The sequence below is a fragment of the Chlorocebus sabaeus genome, chromosome 26 (genome assembly GCF_047675955.1).
Source record: "Chlorocebus sabaeus isolate Y175 chromosome 26, mChlSab1.0.hap1, whole genome shotgun sequence".
Taxonomy (NCBI): domain Eukaryota; kingdom Metazoa; phylum Chordata; class Mammalia; order Primates; family Cercopithecidae; genus Chlorocebus; species Chlorocebus sabaeus.
In genome coordinates this window covers 30904568-30915785 of record NC_132929.1, presented here as the reverse complement: position 1 = coordinate 30915785, position 11218 = coordinate 30904568, and the positions used below count along the sequence as shown (strand labels likewise).

General features: G+C 45.2%; 1 protein-coding gene across 2 annotated transcripts in view; it reads left to right on the top strand.

Moving 5' to 3' along the window:
- The first annotated feature begins 467 nt into the window (after positions 1-467).
- RAB27A (RAB27A, member RAS oncogene family) overlaps positions 468-11218 on the top strand; it is an 87460-nt gene continuing 76709 nt past the window's right edge. For both annotated transcript variants that reach the window (XM_008016534.3, XM_038009997.2), the window contains exon 1: positions 468-596. The gene's annotated coding sequence lies outside the window, so the exon portion shown is untranslated. The remainder of the gene's footprint in view (positions 597-11218) is intronic.

The window sequence follows — 11218 nt, the reverse complement described above, 5'->3', positions numbered from 1 at the left end:
GGCCGGGCCCGGGACGCCGCCTCAGGAGCCGCGAGGACCCGGGAACCCCGGGCGGGGCCGGCGTGCATTCGCCCGGCACCTCCGGCTGCTACGGTGGCGACCGCGATCTGATGCCCTGGAAAACACCTTTAGAACATGGCTTTTGGGGGAGGTGAATAGGGCAGAGTCCCCAAAGGACACCTCGCCGCATACCGGTCCTTGGTGCACTTTGTAAATGTCACCCCCGTGTCTCAAAACGAAAACACCCCTTTATCTTCTAGCACCTTCCAGAACGGGGCAGTGGAAACTAGTGTTGGGACAAAGGAGGCGAGCAGGGCCTTTTCGGGGCTCACAGAGGACCCCTCGGAGGCGCGGCCGCCGGGGAGAGCGCGACAGTCCCCCACCCCCCGCCAACCGGGCAGGGGCCGCTCCCGAGGTGACAGGAGGAGGCGGGAGGTGGAGGAGAGAAGGTCCCGCCCCACCTCGCTCTCCTTTACGGGAAGTGATGTGGGGCCAGGCGGAAAATACCCGCCAAGAACCCAAAAAAGGCCAGCGGCGGGTGGACGCGGCGCGCGGGGACTCGAGCCGGGCGGGGACAGGACTGCGGGGCGAGCCAGGTGAGGGGCCTGAGGAGCGGGAGGCTCGCGGCGGGTTCGGTCCCTCCGGGGGGACCGAGCGAGGCGTCCCCGTGGGGCCGTCCTGGGGCTGGGGTCGGAGGCTGCGCCGCCCTTTCTCCTTGCCTCCTGGCACCCGAGCCTGCCGGAAAAGTGGCTTCTCTCCCAGGCCCTCAGTGCAGACCCCAGTGATGACAACCGCCTGGTGCTGGTCAGGTGCGGTCCCGGGTCCGGCCAGGGTCTCAGGTCGCCTCCGGGTTGCATCCAGGTGCGAGGGTGCCCATCAGGGGTAGGAAACTTTCCTGGAGGGAAAGGAGGAACGTCTCCGACCTCCCGCAAGCCCCCCAGTTCATTCCTCCCTCTTTTGCTTTCAGTTTAACTGTTTAACCCGGTTGCCCTCTCGTTGGTGAGGGTCTGGACTGCAGACTGGCTGCGAGGGAGGGGCTCTCCCTTCTCCTGTCAATTAGACAGAAAACTCTACCTGGCAGCCAGGCCCTCCCGTCCGGACTGGTGGTGGGCTGATGTGATGACAGGCTTTAGTAACTATTGCCAAAGCCTGTCTCTGTCCCAATAGATCACCAGTTCAGCAAAGTCAGGCCTGAAGCGAAGGGAATTTTGTGAGCCCTGGACTGAGGAGCCTTCCCAGCCTTTTAGCTCCTGCTGGCCACCTGGGCCTGCATGGCCTCAGGGTCTTCTGCCACAGGGTCCTCTTCCTTACCCCTGCAGCTAACAGCTGTTCTTTCCTTCCCGATGGATTCTCACTCTTTATGGCTGGTTGATCAGTCAGATGTTGGAGTTGGGGGTAGAGGGATTATAGAGTTGTGCTATGTACGTTTTCTCTAATCATTGCTAATTAAATTTGTTGATTCTCCACTCACTGTTCTTGTTACTTTTTTTTTTTTTTTTCCCTGGCCTTCTTAAAAACTTGCTTTAGAGGGAAAATACAATCTGGAAAACAGTTTCTGCAGATGGCTAGAAGTGAAGAAGGGTTAATATAATGCTGAAGGAACTTGACTGAGGATCATTATTTTCTGTATTTTATGTTGGTTTATGTTGTTTTATGTTTTCATTCCTACTTTTTTCTTCCTTCCTTTGTACCCTTCTCTCTTCCTCCCCCCCTCGCTTTTTTCCCTCCTTCCTTAATTTCTATGACTTGCTTTGATTTTTAATTTCATTGAAGTATATTGAATCTATTTTTCCTTTTTTTTTTTTTTGAGACAGAGTCTGACTCTGTCGCCCAGGTTGGACCACAGTGGCATGATCTTGGCTCTGTCAACAACCTCTGCTTCCTGGATTGAAGTGATTCTTTTGCTTCAGACTCTAGAGTAGCTGGGTTTACAGGCATGCGCCACCATGCTTGGCTAATTTTTGTATTTTTAGTAGAGGTAGGGTTTTGCTATGTTGGCCAGGCTGGTCTCGAACTCCTGACCTCAAGTGATCAAACCTGCATCAGTCCAAAGTGCTGAGATTATAGGCTGGATCCACCACACCCAGCCTGTTTTTCCTTTTGTTGTTTGTGCTTTTGATGTCAAATTTAAGAAAACATTGTCAAATTCAAGGTCATGAAGATTTATACTTATGTTTTCTTCTAAAAGTTTTATAGTTTTACCTCTTACATTTCATTCTTTGATCCACTTTAAGTTAATTTTTAAATATGGTGTGAGGTAGGAGGTCTAACTTCCAACATTTTGTGTGTGGATATCCAGTTCTTTCAGCACCATTTGTTTAAAAGACTGTTCCTCTTTGAATGGTTTTGGCACCTCTGTTGAGATAAATTGACCATGAATGTAAAGGTTTCTTTCTGAACTGTCAATTTTATTCCATTGATCTGTATGTCTGCCCTCAAGCTAGTATCATAGTACCTTGATTATTGTAGCTACATAGTGTTTTGAAATCAGGATATGTGAGTCCTTCAACCTTGTTCTTTTTCAAGATTGTTTTGACTGTCCAGTTCTCTGAATTTCCATATGAATTTTTTTTTTTTTGAGACAGAGTTTTGCTGTTATTTCACAGGTTGGAGTGCAATGGCACGATCTCGGCTCACTGCAACCTTCGCCTCCCAGGTTCAAGTGATTCTCCTGCCTCAGCCTCCTGAGTAGCTGCGATTACAGGCATGTGCCACCACGCCCACCTAATTTTGTATTTTTAGTAGAGACAGGGTTTCTCCATGTTGGTCAGGCCGGTCTTAGACTCCCGATCTCAGGTGATCTGTCTGCCTCAGCCTCCCAAAGTGCTGCGATCACAGGCATGAGCCACCATGCCTGGCCTTCCATATGAAATTTAAAGTCAGCTTCTCAATTTCTGTTGTTTTGGTACTAGAATAGATGTAAGGGTTTTGAAGTGAACAACAATCTCTAGGAGTCACACTTTTGAGTTTTCTCTCCCAAAGCTGCTTTTCCCCTAGTCTTCTCCATCGTAGTGAATGGCAGCTTCACTCTTCCTGATGCTCACACCAAACATCCTGAAATCATTCTTGATTCTTTCTCTTATACCCCACATTACATTCCTCAGCAGGCTGAGTGCGGTGGCTCATGCCTGTAATCCCGGCACTTTGGGAGACAGGTGGACGGATCACAAGGTCAGGAGATCAAGACCATCCTGGCTAACACGGTGAAATCCCATCTCTACTAAAATACAAAAAATTAGCTGGGCATGGTGGTACGTGCCTGTAGTCCCAGCTACTTGGGAGGCTGAGGCGGGAGGCTGAGGCAGGGGAATCGCTTGAACCAAGGAGGCAGAGGTTGCAGTGAGCCGAGATGGCGCCATTGCACTCCAGCCTGGGCAACCTAGTGAGACTCCATCTCAAAAAAAAAAAAAAAAATTACTCAGCAAATCTCACTGATTCTACTTTAAGAATACATTTGGCCGGGCGCAGTGGCTCACGCCTGTAATCCCAGCACTTTGGGAGGCTAAGACAGGTGAATCACCTGAGGTCAAGAGTTCAAGACCAGGCTGGCCAACATGGTGAAACCCCTTCTCTACTAAAAATACAAAAATTAGCCGGGCATGGTCATGGGTGCCTGTAATCCCAGCTACCTGGGAGGCTGAGGCAGGAGAATCACTTGAACCTGGGAGGCGGAGGTTGCAGTGAGCCAAGATCGCACCATTGCACCCCAGTCTGGGTGACACAGTGAGACTCCATCTCAAAACAAACAAACAAACAAACAAAAAGAATACATCTAGGATGATAACCATTTCCCACCACTTCTGCTGCTTCCACTAAGTTCCTATCATCTCTGTCTCCTGGATTACTGCAAAAGCCTCCTAAAGGACTTCCCTGCTTCCACCCTTACTGCTGCACACTCTATTCTTAAGGCAGCAGCCAGGGTCTGTTATGTCACTCTGCTTGAAACTCTCCAATGGCTTTTTATCTCAGAAGAGACAGAGTCCTCACCATGGTCTCTACAGCCCTTGCATGGAGTGTGGCTTCATCTGCACTCGCTCTTTCCTTTGCTGACTTCTGCTACAGCCATACCTCAGGACCTTTGCCCTTGTTTCCTCTGCCTGGAATGCTCTTCCCCTCAGATGTCTGTGTGGCTTTCTGATTTATTTCACTCAGGTGAAAAGTCATTTTTCTAGAGAGGCCTTCTTTGACCACCGCATCTAAAATAGTATCCCTCACCCATCCCATCATTTTCTGCCCCCTTACCTTGCCTTGTTTTCTTTAGAGTATTTATAGTACTGTCATACACAAACCAGCACATACACACAATATTTGTCTTTCACTGATAGAAGACAAGCTCCATGATGGCCAGGAATCTGCCTTGGTCACTGTGATGTCCACAGCACACAGAATGGTTTCTGACATATATTAAGCGCTCAAAAAGATAGGTGCTGAACTAATGAAAAAGGGAACGGAAGACGGAGCAATAGGGATCATTCTGCCATTTCTCTCATCCAAGTACTAACCAGGCCTAACCCTGCTTAGCTTCCAAGATCAGAGGAGAACAGGTGCATTCAGCCTGGTATGTCTGTAGAGTGTTCTGCTGTTTCTTTCCTACTATTCTATCCATTTTTTTTTTTTTCTAAGAGAAGCAACGTCTATAGATACACCAGCATCTCCTAAGTCTCTCATCTTCTGTCCTACTTTCCCAAAAATAATAGTCTTATCTTCCTTAAAAAGGGGAAGTTCAAATAAGTAGAAAGGTGAGGCTTTCGGTCTTTTCCACAGTGGCAGACCGGAGCCCTGTGTCTGTATCCTGGGCAAACTGGGCAGGGCCATTCAGTGCCTATCTCCAGGGTATTGTCCTCTTGTGCTGATTTAGGAAGAGTGAAGTTTTTTGGAAATTTAAGAAAATGGAAATTCATTTCTTATGTATTTATTCAATAGAAACGGGGTTTCACCATGTTGGCCAGGCCCCTGCAAAGGGAAAGTGTCTTGCCATTGCCAGAACAAGATTGGTTCTTGAAGAGAGTAATTTATCCTTTCTATAGCCTTCACTTTTTATGCCGCATGCAGATTTTGCTTGGACTGTATTTGTTCTTCTGCTTCTTGGTCAGGAAGTTTGAGTTTATGATTTGGCTTCCCTTAAGCTAAGTGCAGACAGGAGCCCTGAGCTGGAGGCAGAGATAAAGGGTCTGTAATTTACCTGTGTTCATAGGGTAAGGTGTGTGGAGTAGAGGGCATTCAGCTCTGTTTGGACACTCTCGTTGTGCAGGTACTTGTATGACTGAGGTCTAGTAACACTCATATTTGATTTAGTGTCGAGTAAAATTAGATGCCTCTGTTACTCAAGAGGAATGCTGAAAGTTTTGTTCCTCCTTTCCTGTTTTTTGTTTGTTTGTTTTTCCTCTGTATATGTTGCCTTAAACAGAAATTTACCATGTAGTGCTTTGGTCAGCCAACCTCCCATGTGTATGGAGTTAGAGTTTTGATTCTAATGTGGGGATGGAGGTGGGGTGCCAGATTTAGCAAACTAAAAAACGTTAAATATGCCTTGCAGATAAACACTGAATAATTGTTTCCTATATCTTATGCATTATTTGGGACATACTTTTACTACAAAATTGTTCTTTATCCAAAATGCATATTTAACTGGGTGTCTTGTTTTGTGTCTGGCAGCCCTAGTTGGAGGTTATGTTTATGCATGGGAAATGCATCGATCGTGAAAATGTCCAAAGAATGATTGAGCCATGGCTGACTTTTAGTGATTGTGCATGTATCCAAAAGAGAGGATTTGTCAACCCAAGGAGTATTAGAATTAGAAGGAAGTTAGAGAACATTTCATTTATCTCTAGTCTTTTATAGTTAAGGGAATTTACTCCAGAAAGGTTAAGTCACTTTGTCAAAGTCACATAGAGTTAGTGGCAGAGCTGGACATGGGACTCTGGGACCAGCGGTGGTTCTGCTGCATAATCCCGTCCCTTAAGAAGTCATGAAAAAGTTGCTTATGTTTTCGTGTTGACCTTTAATCACATCTGTAGCCATCCACTCAAGATCACCTCATTATCATACTGTCCTTCAGTCCCCAGATCCAACATGTGGCAATCAAAGTCATTCTCATGAGACACCTTGACTTTTCTCTGAGGGCTGCATGACTGTTGAAAGCCCCACGTGGTTTTCTTCCCTGCTGTTATGCCAGAAAGCCTGTAGTTCCATGTATTTTTTTTTTTTTTTTTTTGAGATGGAGTCTCGCTGTGTCTCCCAGGCTGGAGTGCAATGGCACGATCTCAGCTCACTGCAAGCTCCGCCTCCCGGGTTCACGCCATTCTCCTGCCTTGGCTTCTTGAGTAGCTGGGACCACAGGTGCCCGCCACCATGCTGGGCTAATTTTTTTGTATTTTCAGTAGAGACAGGGTTTCACCCTGTTAGCCAGGGTGGTCTCGGTCTCCTGACCTTGTGATCTGCCAGCCTCGGCCTCCCAAAGTGCTGGGATTACAGGCGTGAGCCCCCGCACCCGGCCTATTTTTAGTTTGTTTATGGTTTTGTTAACACTTTTGACCCTCTTGAGTATTTATTGTAAGGTGCTTTGATTAAGGTGGTCTTACTGAGTATAATTCCACAACAACTAAGTGTTGTCTTATAGGAAGCCTGCTTGCTTTGAGTGGCCTATTCCCACAAAACTCCTCACCCCTTTTTATTTTGATAGAATGAATATGGAAGATATACATATGACAAGGACCAAGGTAGATAGACAGGCATATGTGACTTGCTTACTAGAGATCTGTTCTTTTTAAACAATATTTTATTATTTTTTATTACAATTATTAGTACCTCTTTAAAAGAAAGCAGCCTTGAAAGTGAACATGCTTTCTCTAGCTGCTATTTGAATACCATATTTCAGAACCACTAATCTTGTTTTTTCGTAGTCTCGTTGGTTAATTCATATAAACTCTTACCAGCTGCCAGGTCAAAGCATAATAATAAAATTGGTTGCCAAGAGACTGAAAAACCTGTTCATCCTTATTTGCTACAGTTTATCTACCTTGGCCTGATCCCAACTTCATGGGAGGCTGGTCAAGTCCTATCAGGGTATGGCTGAATACTAATCTCCTGTGTATTTGTTTCTTTAAAAGCAAAGACAAGGTCTAAATCAGCTAGTTAAACACGATAATAGGATATTTTTATTCTTGCTGTACTAGCCCTAATAAGAGGGGAACTGAAACATACAGAAATAGGTCATGGCTTAAATGTTCATTTGCAATACCAAAGAGTTTTAAAATACAACCTATGATTGTGGTCAGGATTTCTTTGTTTCTTGCTAAGAAATCATTATGAAAATAGTGATTTTCATAATAAATCTCATCATTACAAGGAAACAACTCCGAGAATGAGTGAAGACGTCTAGCGGTCCTTGAAAAGATAAGGCATTGTCCTCACAGTCAAATACTAGAGACCTAATGTGACTTTTCTCGTTAGGGACAAGGTCAGCTGTCCCAGGCCCCACGTCTGCCCTAGGCACAGAGGGCTGTGTAGTGAAGTGGGTTGTGATATTTCCTCAGGCGGTGGCTCATTCCTGTGTTCCGGAGCTCCTGCTTGAATGTGGAAGAATCAACACAGTCAGGAATCAGTAGGTTGGTTTTTAGTCTCCATATTCCTGATTATTAACTATGTGATATCACACCAGTATCTCTCAGTTGGGGTTGATTTTCTCCCCTGCCCCACCCCACATGGGACATTTAGCAATGCCTGGAGACATTTTTGACTGTCACAACTGGGGAGTTACTCCTGGCATTTAGTGGGTGGAGGCCAGGGATGCCGCAAAACATTCTCAGTAGGCAGGACAGCCCCCAACAAAGGATGATCCTGCCTAAAATGTCCACAGTGCCGAGGCTAAGAAACCCTGCATTGGACAACTAACTCATTCAACCTCTTTGGCTTGCAGTTTCCCAAGTTACACGTTCTCTCCATCATGTAAAACTAAGCCTAACTCTACTACTGTTGTCTTTCTAACCTCTCCCTCACCCCAATTCTAAGTCAGTAAATATGGGGTAGGGCTCAGCCTGTTATTTATTTATTTACTTATTTAATTTATTTATTTATTATCTCCACACGGGATTCTGATGGGCAGTTGCAGTTGAGGCTGAGAACCACTGCCCCCAGGTATCATGCGAAATGGGGTTCCCGTGGAGGTGCCAGGTTGGCCATAAGAGAGGAGTGGACCCTCTCGGAACAGCCTACCAGCAGGAGGAAGTGAGAGGCCTGTCTATTGCGTGCTTCCACGTGAGCAGAAGCCACATGCGTGAGGGACCACAGAGAACATGTACCTAAAGGGTTACACAGGGACCTGGGCTCTCAGTCTCTGCACGATAAGCTCTCAGCTGCCAGGAATGTCTACTTCCCAGATTTCCGGCTGACCACCATACCCTGGAAAGGAAATGATAAAACAGGGCAGTTTCTTTATTAACACCCTGATTCTAGGTTCACTAGAGCTTCTCTGGGTGGTTGAAAATCAGTAACAAAAAAACCTCACCCTGAGTCATCAGCCCATTTTGCCACCCAGATAAGGAAACCACATTTGTTACACTTACAGAATTGTGTAATTTCAGAGCTGGTAGGGCCCTTGGAAATTGTAGCTCAGGCTCCCCTCCCGGAAGTCCAGAGCTGTGCCTCAGGTCACATGGCTCATTGATGGCAGGGATGGTTCCAGAAGCCTGGTCTGCTGGTTCCCTGGTGTGTTCTTTTTATGTTCTTATTCTAATATTTCTTGATTGGAACCAGTGGTACTGTGGACAATCCAAAATTGTGTGTGTTGTTCAAAGGAAGTGACTTCTAGATGGAACTTTGCTAACACCCAGAGTCTCTTCCTTGAACTCCTCTGAAATATGTTAGGAGGCGAAACAAGTATATCATGATTTCCCTATGTTAAAGCAGTGCAGAAATATCCAAGTGCAGAAATATCTGTGCCAGCTGCTGGTTAAAGGCCTGTACTGCTACTTTTCCGTTCCAATTCTTGCGCCTCCCTGCCATAGCCCATTTTTCACACAAAGCCAGTGATGTCCAAAAAAAAAGGAATTCATACTCCTGAGGAGCATGAAACAAAATTTTAAAAAGTTAAAGGAATTCAGGTCATATCCTTCTGCTTAAAATCCCCTAGTTGCTTTCATTGTAGTAGGTGTAAGATCCACATAGGTAGCTGTGGTCTGTAAGGGCCTCTGGTTTCTTTTTTTTTCCTTCTCCCTTCCTTTGCTACTTTCCCTTCTCCCTTCCGTTCTCCCTTCCCTTGTCCCTTCCTTCCCTTCCTTTCTTTTCTACCTTCTCTTCCCTTCTTTCTTGTCTTTGTCACCCAGCTCACTACATCCTCAACATCCTGGGCTCAAGTGGATCCTCCTACCTCAACCTCCCAAGTAACTAGGACCACAGGAACATGTCACCATGCTGGGCTAATTTTTATATTTTTAGTAGAGATGAGTTTTTACCATGTTGGCCAGGCTGGTCTTGAACTCCTGACCTCAAGTGATCTGCCTGCCGTGGCCTCCCAAAGTGCTGGGATTACAGCTGTGAGCACTGCGCCCATCGTGGACTTTATTTTTAAAATGAAATCAGAATGCCGGTTTATTGATACATGAGAAATGGAACTCCTAAGCATAATAGATTCCTTTCTTTGAAGACAGCATATGCTTCCTATAGGAAGAATATCCAGGTGAAGCAAATATAAAAGGAGAAAGCTACTGGGTAAGTATAGACTCAGCACCCAGTGAATTGGAAATCAAAAAGACCCAAGAGCTTTGATGCTGGAGAAAGATTACCACGTTAATGGCTCCTCAAAAGTGGCTGGACGTGAAAATTGCACGGGAAGCTTTTGTTTAAAACATACCTACAAAAGAGTGTAAATTGGATCAACCATTGTGGAAGACAGTGTGGCGATTCCTCAAGGATCTAGAAGTGGAATTACCATTTGACCCAGCAATCCCATTACTGGGTATATACCCAAAGGATTATAATCATGCTACTATAAAGACACGTGCACACATATGTTTATTGTGGCACTATTCACAATAGCAAAGACTTGGAACCAACCCAAATGTCCATCAATGATAGATTGGATTAAGAAAATGTGGCACATATACACTATGGAATACTATGCAGCCATAAAATAGGAGGTGTTTATGTCCTTTGCAGAGACACGGATAAAGCTGGAAACCATCATTCTCAGCAAACTGTCACAAGGACAGAAAACCAAACACCGCATGTTCTCACTTATAGGTGAGAACTGAACAATGAGAATACTTGAACACAGGGCAGGGAATATCACACACTGTGGCCTGTCGTGGGGTGGGGGGAGGGGGAGGGATAGCATTAGAAGAAATACCTAATGTAAATTTTGAGTTGATGGGTGCAGCAAACCAGCATGGCACATGTACACCTATGTATCAAACTTGCATATTGTACACATGTACCCTAGAACTTAAAGTATAATAATAATAATAATAATAATAAACATACCCACAAGAAACAACAACACATTTTTCAGTCTCTCCTTTGGAGATTCTAATTTATTAGGTTTGTGGTGAGGGCTCGGGAATCTATGTTTTATTTAAAATACTGCTGTAGTGATTGATGGTGGACAGCCTGGTTTGGGAACCAGTGCCTAGCTCACCTTTACTTCCATCATGAGTAAACTCAGGCTGGGAGAGATCATATGTCTCATGCAGAGTCACACAGCAAGTGAGTGGGAAGATAGAATTCAAATCTCCCTGTCCTCTGTATGCATCGTTCAAACAACACAGTAAGATTCTCAGGGACAGAGGCAGCACAACCTCGGAAATTGTTGGTTTCTTAGTTTTTTCCTCTATTTACATGTAACTAACCAGTGTAGTGTCAAACAGGAAATATACACAGCATAGTGTTTTTTTTTTTTTTTTTTTTTTTTTAATTGCAAAGTGTCAGATTAGGACCAGTAACATCAGCACCACCTGGGAACTTAGAAATGCAGATTTTCAGCCCCTCTCCAGACCTACTGAATCTGAAACTCTGGTGGGGCCTAGAGCCTGTGTTTTAAAGCCATCTAGGTGACTCTGATGCACCCCAAAGCTTGAGAATCACTGTCTGCAGGTATATTTCATGACTCAATCGCTGGTTAAAGCTGCTGACCTCGGCCTTTGTAGTTGATGAGTCATTAACATTGAGGCCTTAACTTTCCTAGCCATCTGCTTTCCTTGGTGATATTTATTCAAAACAGGAA